We start from the raw sequence: 2,271 nt of genomic DNA on the forward strand, positions 1-2,271 counted from the left end.
TTGTGACAAACACCAGATACAGCACTGGGACTTGATCAACAGCCGATACCGCACCGTGACAATGTCACTAACCAGTAGGTGGCAGTAGTGTTCTTTGACAAGTTTGAATTGTGAATTTGAGCGGACTTTTCCTTTAATGTCTATAAAACAGACTTTATGTGAAAGTTCTTGTATTTTAAAGACTCAGATGCATGAAGAATACAAATGTCATGAATATAACAAAACAAATTAATGTAGAAAAAATATTTGACCAATTTTACATTTTTTTCCTAACATAAAACTTAGAAAATCAATTCTTTCAATGAGAACTGTATACATGTTAAGATGTTAAGGAACTTGCACTGTTTGTAATAATTGTTGTAATAATTTTTAATTAAAGTACTTACTTACTCTAATCCTATATCAACCAAGGTGGTGGAAAGTTTATGATGTGGGATTTTCCTCATAATCTGACCCTCCTACAGTCTGTGAGCTGACAGTGAAATCTCTGCAGTCAAATATCAAATAACAAACAACCTGACGGCACCACAGAGAAGAATCAATGAGGTCTAGTCAAAGTCCAGACCTAAAACCTGCTGACAGGCCCTAGTGGAAGCAGTTCAGACATGAATGTCTACAAATCCAGACATCCATCATTGGAAGAGAAGGTTTCTGCAAAGAGAAGATGGGAACGGTTCTTGAACATCAACCCCTCAGAAGGCAACTTCTGAGAGATGCTGCAGCTAAAGGTTCTACAAGAGACCCGGTTCCAGGGAGCGCTTGTTATACTGACCGCTGTGGAAACGTCCCTTCTGCTCTGCCTGGTAATAAAATAAACAATGTTCTGTTATAGAAAGTCTTTCAAATTGACCGACACATCTTCTCGTCATCATCTTGGTCATACTCAGGCGATTATATCCAAAGACAGAGAAACAAAGAGCTGCTTAATGAGATATTAAACATGATTTACTGCTGACAGCTTTACTCTGATGAGGATGAGGATATTTGGGCTCCATCTGAAAGCAGACATTAACCTATGGCGCCCTCTGCTGGTAGAACATCAATACTGAAAACCTTTTAAGGAAAATAAAACTGAGGTTAAAGTGTTTGGACCTAATTGCTCCTGTGACTCCACTACTTTACACCTATAGGACCCCTGACTCCATATTTTAAATCGACCATAACAAACGTGGGTTTTAAGGTAGAAAGTGATTTTAAACTGGGAAAGCAGAATATTGGGAATCTGGTGGAGACGGAAAATTATTAAAACCAGTATTGATGTTGATCCAGTGTCTCTTCTCCTTGGTCTGCCAAATAAACATTGTATTATGTTCTATAATGTCCTGATTTTCTGTGGTTGAAAGAATATTTTATTACGATGGATTTCTAATAAATCTACTTTTTTTTGGTGGAAGAAGCTTATTTTGGAATTTATCCCTCTGGACTTTCTAACATGCCTGGTCTACTCTAAGACTAAGACCTTTGGACGCATATGAAGCCCTTCTTGGACTATGCTGAGGGACACATGTCTACCATCCTGTCTCAAACGGTTATAAATGCTTAGATTTGGACTCGGCAGATGGCCGCTCACACTGAGCCTGGTTCTGCTGGAGGTTTCTTCCTGTTCAAAGGCAGTTTTTGTTAGGAATCCAGTTTGTGTGGGTTGTGTTTTTGTTTGTTTTCCCTCCATCACCAGGTGGTGCCTGGTTCTTGTTGGCCTTCTCACACACCTGCGGATGGTTGCCTCATTACCTGAGGACTCTTAAGCTGCTGACTGTCACTACCTCGAGGCCAGAGTGTTTGCCAGTTTTGTCTACTCTAGCCAAGCTGAGTTTTGCTGAGTCAAACTGAGTTTTTGTCTCCCTGAATCTAAACCTTGTTGTTTTTTTGTCTTTGCCTCTCGGCAGGAAGTCATCCTGCAAACTGGATGTTTTGGACCTTCTCCCCCTGGAAGGATCGTTTGAGCTTCACACTGAGCAGGGGATTCATCTCCACAAGATACAGTACGTTCAAGTACCGAAGGAAATCTAAGTGGCTGTCAGCTCCTCCATTCCTCAAGGAAACACCTCAACCTTGGTAAACCCTGTCCGCCCTCCAACGAGCAAGTCAGTTACTGGAACAACCCACACCGACTGGATTCAGATAAAGACACTTTTTACTGGAAACGTGAGTCCTGTTACCTTTATTTCCTTTTGCAAATCGAAGCTCAAATTCCCCACTGAGTCTGAACTAACCGCAGGAACGTCCCCTTCACTTTTGAGTTGCAGTTTGCCAGTGTTCAGAGCAGCACTG

This window comes from Cyprinodon variegatus, unplaced genomic scaffold (genome assembly GCF_000732505.1).
Source record: "Cyprinodon variegatus isolate N-32 unplaced genomic scaffold, C_variegatus-1.0 Scaffold2009, whole genome shotgun sequence".
NCBI classification, from domain to species: Eukaryota; Metazoa; Chordata; class Actinopteri; order Cyprinodontiformes; family Cyprinodontidae; genus Cyprinodon; species Cyprinodon variegatus.